The sequence below is a fragment of the Trachypithecus francoisi genome, unplaced genomic scaffold, assembly GCF_009764315.1.
Source record: "Trachypithecus francoisi isolate TF-2019V2 unplaced genomic scaffold, Tfra_2.0 Lachesis_group0, whole genome shotgun sequence".
NCBI lineage: Eukaryota > Metazoa > Chordata > Mammalia > Primates > Cercopithecidae > Trachypithecus > Trachypithecus francoisi.
The window spans coordinates 115325682-115338522 of record NW_022681453.1 but is presented as its reverse complement, the minus strand read 5'-3'; the positions used below and the strand labels follow the sequence as shown (position 1 = coordinate 115338522).

Sequence of the window (12841 nt, the reverse complement as noted above, 5' to 3'; positions counted from 1 at the left end):
ATGTAGGAAGAATGGGGTTTCAGATGAGTTCCAAATGAGGATGGTATACACAGGACAAACTAGAAATAGCCCCAGAGGACTGTTAATAGAAAAAGAATCCAAAATGGATCACAAAATGATAGACTGAGGGACTTATTTTCCAATTGTGTGATGCAGTGTTGCTCCTTGCTATTTGAGAACAGGGCATTTTGAGTCCTGCATGTTTGAAGGCTCTGAGGGTATCTGAGAGGACTTTTTAAAAATCTGAAAAACTTTTAAAAAGCTTAAAAAACAATGTTTTAGATGAAATGAAATTGAATTCTTTATTTACTTATTTTTGAGACAAGGTCTTGCCCTGTCACCCAGGCTGGAGTGCAGTGGTGCAGTCAGAGCTCACTGCAGCCTCAATATCCTGGGCTCGAGTGATCCTCTCACTTCAGCCTCTCAAGTAGCTGGGAGTGCACCACCATGCCTGGTTAATTTTTAAATATTTTGTAGAGATGGAGTCTCCTGATGTTGCTCAGGCTGGTCTCAAACTGCTGGTCTCAAACAATCCTTCCACCTCAGTCCCCAAAAGTGCTGGGATTACAGGCATGAGACCCAGTGTTTGGCTTGGGTTTTCTTTTTATTGTTGGAAAAATGAAATTAACTTGAGCCATAAACAATATAACATTGTCATAGTGATGGCTGAAATTTCATAAATATGCACTTTTCTACATTTTGACCTTGGCAGATGCTATTTTTTTCTAGTTATAAATAAGAACTTTACTGAATGGTATTTTTCAAAGAATAAAGAAAACACCAAATTTAAGATGCAAAGAAAAGGTTTGGCAAAATTCCATTTTCTCTTATCAATACTCAAAAAAGGGACAAACACAGAGACATAGAAGGAAGGAAGGAAAAGAGGGAGGGAAAAAAGAAGCAATCAAGGAAGAAAAGCCTTAATTTTTTCTATGGATACAAACCTTATCAAGGTAGGTAAAAAATGTAAGCATATTTTTCATTAAATAATAAGAGGTGAGGAAAGCAATTGGCTTCAATATGTTAACCACTGTAGACTCTGAGAACAATATTGAAAGCAATGTTGGATAAATAAATACAATGGCATTCTTTTGAATTTATAAAACCAGAATACAGCAAAATTTCTTGAGTTTCATTCTGTGTCATCATACTGCCGAAGTAAAATGTCCTAAATATTTAAACCATTGAGTTTTTTATACTTCAAATTTTCTCTCTCTAACCATACTGAGTAGCATGAAATGGTCAAAGGATTTTATACTGTAATTTTTAACAGAGGAAATATTAAGCATAACAAAAGAAAACAAGCAAATAAGGTGTCATAATTCCTGAATGATGACAAATCACTGCTCTAGGGTCTTGGAAGTGTTCTCAGAATCAGGGCACACAGTAATGTAGTTTGATACTTTCCTATTTATAGTAGATACTCCTTTTTCTCAGGAATGTTTCATTATGAAGCAAAATTGCGGTGCAATTTTATTTTCTTCATTGTCTCAAATGATATAAATTCTATTAATATGTTGAGAAAGTTAGCTATTCAAAATGGATTTGAGCTGGGAATTCCAAAGAATGAACTTTTGTGTCATCTTTTAGAATACAGCTACTTGCCATATCAAAGTTGAACATACATCCCAAACATTATCAAGCTGAAAATCAATGCAAATAATTTAGTTTCTGCTTGAGATAGAGAACACTGGGGTATGTGATAGCATTTGTTGTTGGAATTACAAATTACATTGAATAGTTGGATAGATCACGGAATATTTTCCTGAAATAAATCTATTAAGGGCATATATTTCATTAAAGTGTTTTAAATCTCCTTTAACTTCAAGGTAAATATCTAAATGTAATGGTATCTTCTACCAGATAATCCTTCTTTTCCATTTATTCAGTAGCCAGAGACACTCTTCAATTTATTTATCTTTACAGTTTGAGAGATGTGGCTCACAGTATAGCCATAAGTACTACAGATTAAAGGGCTAAATGAATCCAGAGCAACTTTTGGATGAAGATGGCATTTACCAAACATTACCTATGCATATTTTCTCATCAGAATCAAGCTGGTGTCCATGGTTACAGGAACAGCGGGGAGTACCAATTGCATGTTCATGGTGATGGGAACAACCGCCATTGTTCTTTTCACAGCTATTGACAATTTCCAATTCAATCCCTTTCCAAAAAGAGCAAAAGAGGATTATTAGCATAACAACAGAGAAACCTGAATATATGTCAATAATGTTCTCTCTATTGAGAGGATGACAAACTTTATTAGAAATCCATCAACACTCTATATATATAAGAGTAAAAGTCTGAGGGTTATTAAGCATTGTAAATGCCTATACCATATTATATACTAATAAACATATAAATAATGTTGAGTAAGTGATACAGAAAGGTAACGATGAATCTACCACTGGTTATTAAACACTTACCTTAAAGGAAACATGTTTTGGGAATTTTCAGTATTTTCAGGATATAATAGGTGTAATATATATACATATATATTAAATCAATAATCAGAAATCAAATAGGTTGTTTGCCAGCTGACATTTCTGTTCCCGCGCTAATAGTATGTTATTATTTGTCGTTTTTAGGGTCTATGAGCACATGAAAATACTGTTACAAAGTAACCTTGGAGCAAAGGTGTAAACATAAACCCAATGATTTAGTTGATCATATGTAACTAGGGTCATGTTGATGCACTAATCAGCTTTGATTTATATGAGAATCACTTATTACATAAACAAATTATTACTGTGAAAATCAATTTGGCTGGTACATGCTACTAATTTCAGGCGTATTAGTGGGCATGAGCTTCAGCAGATGACTGCCAAATGTCCTGAGCACACAGGCATTATAGTCTCTCATTTTCTAAGTGACAAAATGAGAATTACAAAACTGTTGAGAGTCCATGTTAAAATATGGAATTTAGATACTCTGAACGGCATTTTTACCACTGAAGGTCTACCGGTCTTTATTTATGTTGTTTGAACACACCCCTTCTTACTGAGAGTGCCTACATTGATTCATTTCCTCTAAGTCTTAACTCATGAATCATTTAGAAGAAAAAAAGCTGGGGGAAAAAAACAACAACAAGACAAGAGTATTTGGGATTGTGACACTCCTTGAAAGCGTATGTCACCTCATAAACTGCCTAGACATTTGCCACAGTTCCAGAAATCATCTGGCCTAATCCCTGGCATCCAGTCCAGGGCACAGAGCAGCCTCAGATGCTCGCAAGCACCCAGGGCACATCCCTGTCATTGTGCCCATCCCACTGTGCCACCATCATCTTGCACTCCCCAGCTCATAACAGATGTTCAAAATAGGTTTCGAATGATTGAATAACCAAAAGAAGGAGTATGCTAATCAATTTATTGTTAAAAATAAGAACCCCTTTGGGTTTAGAAACAGCTAGTTGAGGACTAATCAAAATCAGAAAGCTAAAGGAAAGCTTAGTGAAGGGAATTGATATTTTTCATGATACATTAACTTATACTCTTCAAGGAAACCTATTTCAAATGATGTCTCTGGTGGTGATTGGGACACACAGATATTTCTGATACAGAATTGAAGTTTTTTTCTGACATATGCTTGCTATTGCCATTCTTATAAAGAGACATTTTTAAGTATTTATGAACTATATTTAGTATCTTAGAGTCTATCAAATTAATCTTCATCATTTCTTAGAGAGAAAAGTAAGGTCAATTGACATGAAATCACTTCATTAACATTTATAGCATTGTTGGTTTTAAAAGCCAGTCTATATTACGCAAGGTATCATGTGTACTTATTAATCTAAATATTATGTCTTTAAAGTAACATAACTTTTGCTTAGGATCATAAAACTGAGGTTCAGAAAGGATAAAAGACTTGCCTAAGGTAGCAGAGCTGGTAAGAATCAAAGCTTTCTAATCCAGAGATGTTTTTCTATATAATATCATTTGTAAAGCAAAAATAGCTAGGTGTGGTGGCTTACACCTCTAATCCCAGCACTTTGGGAGGCCAATGTGTGCAGATCACTAGAGCCCAGGAGTTTGAGACAAGCTTGAGTTACATAGTGAAACCCTGTCTCTAAAAAAAAAATGCAAAAAATTAGCTGGGGATGGTGGCACATTCTTGTAGTCCCAGCTACTCAGAAGGCTGAGAGGTGGGAGGATTGCTTGGGCTGGGGAGGTCGAGGCTGCAGTGAGCTGTGATCTCGCCATTGCACTCTAGCCTGGGTGACAGAACAAACCCCTGTCAAAAAAAAAAAGGAAAGAAAGAAAATAATTTGACTAGCAATATAATCTATTTCACTGAAATGTAGTGTAATATTTTTCCTAAGAGAAGTTAGTGTGACATAATAGAAAAAACACAACATTTAAAGTTGGAAGATCTGACACTTTGTAGCTGTGTAATCTTCAATTATTTTAAATCTCTGATACTCAGATTGTTTTCCACTGTTAACAGAGGGATCGAGTTGCATTAAGGTTTGGAAACTAGTGGCCTGCAACTATATGGGATTTGATTATCAAGGTGTTACAAAAGTTGAGAAAATTTTAGGATTTCCAGCATTACATCACAAATTAAAGGTCTCCTATTTTTTTTTTCAGCCAATAGCCCATGTTACATCCATTCCAAAATATAGCTTGGGAGTCTCTTATAAACTTAAAAAGACACCTATCATATGACCTTATGATGCCAGCCCTAGGTTTTTACTGAAGAGAAAAATGTTTTTTAAAACTATGTTCATATAAAAACCTGTATACAAATGTTTATAGCAGCTCTCTTCATAATTGCCAAAACCTGGAAACAACTTAAATGTCCTTAAATGGGTGAATAATAAACCAACTGTAGTATATCCATACAATGGAATACTACTCATTGAAGAAGAGAACTCTTCATATGAGCAACAACTTGCCTGAATCTTAATGGCATTATATTGAATAAAAGGATACACACAGTTTAATTCCATTGATATGACATTTCCAAGAAAACAAAATTCCAGTGAGGGAGAACACATCAAGTAGATTTCAAAGGTTAGAGATGGGGAATAAGTGACAAGCCGAGGGTAGCACAGGGAGTTTTCTGGGGTTGACAAAACTGTTCTTAATCCTGATTGCAATGGCGGTTACAGAAATCTATATATTTGTTAAAATTGTTAGGATTATATACTGAAAATGTTAACTTTACTGTCTAAGTAAAAAAATAAATTAAGAGGCAATCTAACCCTCCCTAGATTCCACATTTTTCTGCATTTACTGCCACATTGCCTAATTCTTAGCAGCACTTGATACTATTGACAATTTACTTCTCCCCAATTTTTTTCTTCAGAAAATCACATTATCCAAGTTGTCCTTAAACCTTACTGGACATTCTTTTTCAGTCTTTCCTGTCTCTGTGTCACATTCTAGTTACTTAATGTTGGAGTCTACAGTCTCCGTTCCCTCCTGCTCACTCCTCCAGACACCCTCCCTTTGTAGGTGACCTCATGGCTTAAATCCTGACATTTACATGTTGACAAGCTGCTCACTCAAGCTCTGACCACCATAAACTTGTAGACTTTTCTATTTAGTTAGAAAATAGACAGAAACTACCTACATGTTATTTCTACTTGGCTCCTTAAACTTCACACAGCAGAAATAGAACTCATGATTTCTAAACATACCCTATATTTCACCTCAAAACCTGTTCTTCTATTGGACTCCCCATTTTGGTAAAAGACATTCTGATTCACCTGTTTTCTAAAACCAAGAATTCTTCTTGATTTTTCTTTTCCTCACATCCAAATTAGCAATTCATCTCAGCTCTCTCTGCAAAATAAATCTCAAATCTACTGCTACTAGCTTAATTGAAGCCACCACCACAGCTCACCTGAATGACTCTAATCTTGCTTTTACAGACACTCCCTACTGCCCATTCCCTACAGAGTAGCCACAGTAGTTCCTAAACAGTGAAAATCATATGATATTACTGTTTGTTCAAAACCACCCAATGCCTTCTCATCACATCTGGAATAAAATCCAAACCCCTTGTGGTGGCCAAGTCTAGTACAATTTGATTCTTCCCTTTCTCTGCCTACTGCTCTCATTGACTATCTCTATGACTTGTTCATTCTTTTCCAGTCCACACTGGTTTTCAGTTTCCTAAAATATCAAGTTCAGCCCTACTTTAGGGTCTTAGTTATTACTGCTCCTTTTTCTTGGATCTTCTCATTGTATATTAACACTATATAAGATGATAGTATACATTTCTTTGATTAATTTCCTGTTTTCTATCTCCTCTGTAGGAATTTAAGTTCCATAAAGGCAGGAACTTTGCCTGACTTGCTCATCGTTGTATCTATAGTGTTAGGAACAGTGCCTGGCACATGGTAGGTATTCAGTAAGCATTTGTGGAATAAATCAGTGGGTCTAGTACACTGGCATCACACACCCTCTAGGTGACAGTTAGCTGGAGGCAAGCAATCAAGCAATAGCTGTCCTCTCTAGGCCCAAAACTCCCTCACCAGTTCAAAACAATCCCTACAATTTCCTATGTTTTATGCTTAGTCTGCCTTACACATTTATATTTATTGTCTGTCTTGTGTTGGTGTTAGAGTTTTGATCCCTGGATTAGGTTATATTTAAAATGCTGAAAACTATAATAAATTTGTAATATTAATTGACTTTTTAGGGAGGAAGGCAGGTAAAAGTATCCATTTGACAATTTTTACATAGGCTTCTCTTATTCTTGCTATTTTCCAGTGATATTACATCAATGCAGCTTTAGACTGCTGATGGTAATTTGATTTAAATACAAGAAATACCATGGTTACTTCTTTAAAGACATATGGGACTAAAAAAAGTGCAAACTCAGATCTATAACTACCTACTACATGCAAGCTGAGATTTTGATTCTTTGATTCAGATGATAAAAAATGTTTTTATTATAGTACTTTAAAAATCATACTTAAAACATTCTCATAAGTAGCAAATATATTGTTTGCTTGATAGATAAGATGTACATTAAATATGTGTGAAATATGTTAAACTATATTACATATTGCTTGGTAATTTGAAGGAAGCATGCTGTATGTGGAATTTTCCAATTTCTAATTACAAGACACTGATAGCTAATTCATAGTACACAGTGAAGATTCAGTGGTTATACCGCAAAGTGTTTTGAGACCTGCTGAGAAAAAAAACCACATAAATATAATACACTGTTCTCTAAAAAAAAGTATCATTTCAAAATGCCCTTTAGATGATGGGCACAAAATTCATTGTTAAATATCATCATGCTTGGCCGGGCGTGGTGGCTCACACCTGTAATCCCAGCACTTTGGGAGGCCGAGGAGGGTGGATCACAAGGTCAGGAGATCGAGACCATCCTGGGTAACACGGTGAAACCCTGTCTCTACTAAAAATACAAAAAATTAGCCGGGCGTGGTGGCGGGCGCCTGTAGTCCCAGCTACTCGGGAGACTGAGGCGGGAGAATGGTGTGAACCTGGGAGGCTGAGCTTGCAGTGAGAAAAGATCATGCCACTGCACTCCAGCCTGGGCGACAGTGGCAGACTCCGTCTAAAAAATAACAACAATATATATATATCTATATCTATATCTATATATATAGATATATATATATGTATATATAATCATAGTCTAAAAGGACTTACTCCGTCTACAGGTTTTGAAACAACTCAAAAGACAAGTTTTCACTAGGAAAGTTTGTATTTCAGTTAGTAAATATTAAGGTCTGTTGAGGACTACAGAAAGAGCTTAGCCAAATATTCACAAAAGGAAAATAAATGTAAAAATAAACTTCTACCAAATGTATTCAACTGTAGAGCAAATTTCTTTCCCAAGTAAATTCTACAGAGAGCATGTATGTACCGCCTAACTTATTATCATCAATGACTCCCTCTTCCCTGATAACTGAGGAAGCACTAGTCAGATTTTAAGATGTTTAATTTCATACATTTGTAAAATATACTCATCCCCTGTACCTCTGGTCACATTAAAAAGCCAAAAGATTTAAGGCAAAGAAAAATCCTTCCACACTTTTCTCGGCCTGAAGGGACTCCTTCAGGCATATAAAGAAAAAAAAAAACACAAAGAAAACTCTGACTTTAGAGGAAGTTGTATCTTAATTAGTAGTCAAATTTCTCTCCCATCTTATTTAGTTTGCTCTTTAAAAGGAAAATATCACCGTAGCAAAAATGCAGTCTTTAAGCAATAAAAATATGCCAACAGACCTTAAGGAGTATAGAATTAAAGACACATAGAATTTTATGTTGGAAGGAAGAATGAAGAATTTAGGTACCCTAATAATATCTCTTCATGAAAGAGCTCAGGTAAGAAAGCTTAAATATTTATTTTATATATCACCATCTTTATTTGTTCCTTCATTAAAACTAATAAAGAGACATAATGTTTATAAACACATGATGAAGTTGAAAGGATATTATATCTGAAGCAGGAAGACTCTAGTTCAAATCCTAGTTCAGTCAGTTATTAATTTTCTGTCATTGAGTTGTTCACTTTGGCACTAAATGGATGATTGATTAATATGTGAAGAACTGAGAAGAGGCTCTTTGGGACTGAGACTCAAAATCAGCATTTCTTTTTTGGCTCTACCAAGTGGGAAATGCCTACCAGTCATGCAGGTAGTGACGTGGAATAGTTAGTTTGGTATATTCACATGTAGTTAAAAGGAGAGCAGTTCAATAAATTTTACATTGAAAGAAGGGCCAGAGATATAAAGAAATACTAGAAAAGTGTAGTAACACAGAAGTGAAGAGTGTTTCAAGAATGAGGGTAATCAGAAGTGTTGAACACTACTGAGATGTCAATTAGGATAAAATTGAAGAAGCTACCATCCAATCTGGTAGCATAGTGGTCATGGGTGACAAGTGGCAGAGTAGAGGTGAAAACTTGATTAGTATGGGCTGATGAGAGAATGAGAGAGGAGACATTGGCTAAAGTCAGATACTAGCTTTTATGAAATATGGACTCATGTGAAAGTACTTTAAAGACAAAAGACATTTGGTCATGTTGTTATGCTGATGAAAATGATGCAGAAGAAAGAACTGATAATTCAGAAAAGAGGGAGATAATTGCAAAAGCAAAGATCTTCAGATGCGAAGAGAGAATGGAATCCAAAGCTCCATGGAGAAGATGACCTTTGATAGTAATAGGGCTACCTGCTTCATATTAATAGGACTGAAGCCTTTCCATGTGATTCTACAGGAGACTTGGTTTCAATTGCTACCTTGGATGATAGTTTGCATTTATTATTTGATGACCTAAGAGATGAGATGAGGGCAAAGGTCAAAAGGAGGGTGATATAAAGCTTTGGAAGAGAAAGAGATGTTAAACACTTATTTTGATGACAGTAAAAGTAGATAGACATATTCTGATAGTATATGTTTGTCCACCCACGCTGCTTAATCATTTAAGATTTATGATCCTGAATTTAAAGCAAAACCAGTTAGTATGGTTGTTTTCAACATAGTAAAATTTACCTTGTAAGGTATAGTTGTGAACTGGAGAAAGAAGGGAAGAAGTCACTGAGAGAAAGATAGAGTCTGAAGATGAAGAAGAAGATGAAGAAGAAAAATGAATTTTTGATGTACCAAGACCTCTGTCTCTTGATGTACCAAGAGTCAGAGATGGATGCATCAGCCATAAAAATAAGAAAAAAATCTGTCATTCAAAAAAGGACAGAAGTAGAGATGGGTGAGAATGGGAAATGTTGAGGTAGAAAACATTGAACTTGAGGAAATTTGTATCTGATAGATTAAAGCTTAGTAAAGTAGAAAGTGTGCTCATCTGCAGATTAAGTAATGGACCAGTGGGGATGACGTGTGAGGAGAACATAGTTGTAATAGTAACTATAGCTAATAGCTCAGCATATTAACATTTTAATATGTTCCTAAAAAGGGATATATGTAGTTGTATAACTGACCCTAGGGAGGAAGATGCTAAGGTTATGTGACACGGATCATAAATTTTTTGAAGAGAAGGGATAGGGAAATGAGAAAAGACAAAGCAGGGAAGGAGCTGCTCAATAGGCATGATGAAAGGCAGTGAGGGAGGGAGGGAGAGGGCCAATGTGGAAGATTCTCATTAGAACATCCAATGCATGAGGTACGATATTGCAGCTTAGAGCTGCTTCTTGTACGGTGGTTCCTTCACTCCTGCTCATTCCTTTTTTTTTTTTTTTTTGAGTTTTACATTGGAGTTATTAGTGTTCAATAAATATTGCATGGCAGAACTGATAAAGGAAGGCAGACTTTTCACAAAGATCTATGAACCTAACAGAGCCCCAAGTCAGAAAACCTGAGGTTTAATCCTTGCTAATGACACTACAGATTATTCTTCAAACCATTTTCTACTGACTCTGGGCCTCTGTTTTCTCATCTATAAAATAAAGGGGTTGGATTTTTAAGCCTTCATCCACATCCTTCTCAGGAGTCCTTGCTTTAGCAAGACACACAATGTAATCCTTTTGTTTATTATTCATGTTTAATACCTGTAAAATGCCACACATTCCCTGGGCTTTCACTGTTGCCACTTACTGTAACATTGTTTTCTATCAGCTCCCAGCTCAAAGCCAGTGTGGCAGGCACAAGTGAAAGATCCCATAGAGTTTACACAGTGGTGGCCACTGTAAGAAAGACCTTCAGAACACTCATTTATATCTGCAGGATGACAGACACAACAGCTATGTCTTAGGAGCTGTAATGATGACTTACTGACAAACTACAATAATGGACTCATGCACCTGCTCCCACTTGACCCCCTACCCCCAACAGCCACTGTAACAGTAAGTACCACATAGGTTCCATATTCTTTATATAAAGGAGCATTTGTAAATAAGCTGACTGCTTCTGACATTACCGCTAGTGTTGGTCTTATGTTCTCAAACACTTCTATTAGAACTTACTAGTATCTATTAAGGAAAAAGAGAAAATGAAACAAAAATGGGCCTAATCTATTCCTTAATAATACAGGGAAGAAGTCATTGTCATTTGTCTTTAGCACCATCTCCTTGATTTATATTAGTATGTGTGGCCATGGGCAAGGCAGATAAGGGGCCTTCATATTTAGCAATCCACGGTTTGTGTTATACATATGATTGTCGCAAGGGAATGCCACTTAGACCCTGATACCCTCTCTCTCTCCTGATAACAATAGTCAATTCTATTCAGTGTAACTTCAGTTGTGTGGCTCAGGTGATCTCTCCTTCCTCCCTTTAAGGGGATAGGTCTCACCATTTTTTTTTAAACTGGTTCTTCCTCCGTACTATGTATCATCCCCACCAGGGTGCTTAAGAGAAATACTCATTCTTCTAATGTATTTGTAATAGAAAAGGCAAGCTGTAATTCTCAGGATAGATTTTCTATAAATAATGTATCAGATGTTAAAATAGAAGTTTGAAAGGCAGTAGACAGATAAATATACATATCTATATCTGTGTATGCAAACATTTGTCAATTTTCCTCAAATATTTATTTAAGATGATCCTATTCTGTACCAAGTGCTGAGCTAGATAGATGCTGTGGAAACAGAGGACCAAAGCAGAAATGTTCTCTGTTAGAAAAGTGTGTTTAAAAAATTCACAGAAATTATCATCTTAATTTTGACCTAAAGAAAAAATGAAAACACAAATTTCCATTACTAATTGTTTTTCATAGTTTTTATCAGTCCTATAAGTCATAATTACTTTTGTAATTACTACAAATAAATGGTTTCTTATTTCATGAAAATATCATGATAAAAATGGTTTCTCATTTCATGAAAATATCATGATAAAAAAGTGATTTCTCAAAAGTTATTAAAACAAAGACTGCCCCAGAGAAATGACTTAATTTATCAGTTCTTGTGAGGGAAGAATTTGTCACTTTCATCTTTGAATTAAAGTATGTCTGTTTTGCTATTTCTAGGAAAGAGAAATGTGTAATTTTGTATTTATAGAGTTCCTTCTTTTTTGTTTTAATTATTCCTGACTTCTGAAAACACTCATCTGCATATACTTGCTTTTCAAAGGTTATCCCCACCTTCTGTAGCCTATAATAAAAAACTTCCTGTGTGGTTATAGAAGAGTTTGAAATATTAATTCTGGAATTTACTTCAGAATGAGAAACAAAAAGTATTAAGTCTGGAACTATCCTATGTCATTTTATAAAATGTTACTAAGAATTTCACTGAAGTTTGATGGTATAAAAATAGCTTTCAAATGATCAAATAAGAATTTAAATGTTCCTTTTTAAGAATAAATGAAACACCTTTTCTCCTAGCTGTTCTGACTATTCAAAACTGAATTACCACAAAATTTCAAACAGTTACACAATTAAGTCATCAGTTTCAGTTTCCTACCTTCACAAATGTTTTTGTCTTCAGACAGCTGGTACCCTGCATGGCAGGCACACCTGGCTGTGCCATTCTCACTCTGACATATGTGAACACATCCATTCCCACCTGTGCAGGGGTCCATCTCTGAAAGCAATTAAGCAACGATAGTGTATAATTCATTGAGCTCAGAAAGATTTACAGAGTGAAAGGATGGACTAAGAAAAGTAGAGAGAGCACTGGGACCAATGTGTTTCTCACATAAAGATGGTAAGTACTCCAGAGAGTCCTTTCCTACTTTCATGTGAAACTCATTTAAAGAAAGCCTTTTAAAAATGTTTGTACAGCTATTGTTTCCATTTTTGTTATTTAATTGTATATAACAGTTTTACATATTTTGGGGGTACATGTGATATTTTGAAAACTGTATACAATGAATAATGATCAAATCAGGGTAATTGGGATATCCCTCGCCTCAAAACATTTATATTTTATTTGTTTTGGGAATATTAAAGCTCTTTTCTTC

General features: G+C 35.4%; 1 long non-coding RNA gene across 1 annotated transcript in view; it reads left to right on the top strand.

Moving 5' to 3' along the window:
* The window catches only part of LOC117083695, a 35176-nt gene extending 24387 nt beyond the window's left edge, over positions 1 to 10789 (top strand). The window contains exons 2-3 of the long non-coding RNA XR_004437177.1: positions 6269 to 6352; positions 10563 to 10789. This is a non-coding gene — a long non-coding RNA (uncharacterized LOC117083695). The remainder of the gene's footprint in view (positions 1 to 6268; positions 6353 to 10562) is intronic.
* Positions 10790 to 12841: the final 2052 nt, after the last annotated feature.